The sequence below is a fragment of the Gekko japonicus genome, unplaced genomic scaffold, assembly GCF_001447785.1.
Source record: "Gekko japonicus isolate JY-2015 unplaced genomic scaffold, Gekko_japonicus_V1.1 scaffold7228, whole genome shotgun sequence".
Lineage (NCBI taxonomy): Eukaryota > Metazoa > Chordata > Lepidosauria > Squamata > Gekkonidae > Gekko > Gekko japonicus.
Window position 1 is genome coordinate 5,911 of NW_015176177.1, and position 393 is coordinate 6,303.

Below are 393 nucleotides of genomic sequence, written 5' to 3' on the forward strand. Positions count from 1 at the left end.
GGGCTGTGTTACATCGCTTCGACACGGCAGGCCTCAAGGTCAAGCGGGAGAAGTGTCTGCTGGGGGTCCCTCATATGGAGTTTCTTGGTTTCACGGTCGATGCCTCCAGCATCCACCCCACCACAGACAAGGTGAAAGCCATCACACATGCACCGCCCCCAAAATCTAAAGCGGAGCTGCAGGCTTTTCTGGGGCTATTGAACTTTTATCATTCCTTCTTGCCCCTCAAAGCTGCAGTTGCAGAGCCGCTCCACCGTCTCCTGGACAAATCGGCATCTTGGGTCTGGGGCCCGCCACAAGCCGCGGCATTCCAAGCAGTTAAGGACCTGCTGGTGTCAAATTCGGTCCTGGCGCATTTCAACGAGGCCCTCCCCGTGGTGCTGGCTTGTGACA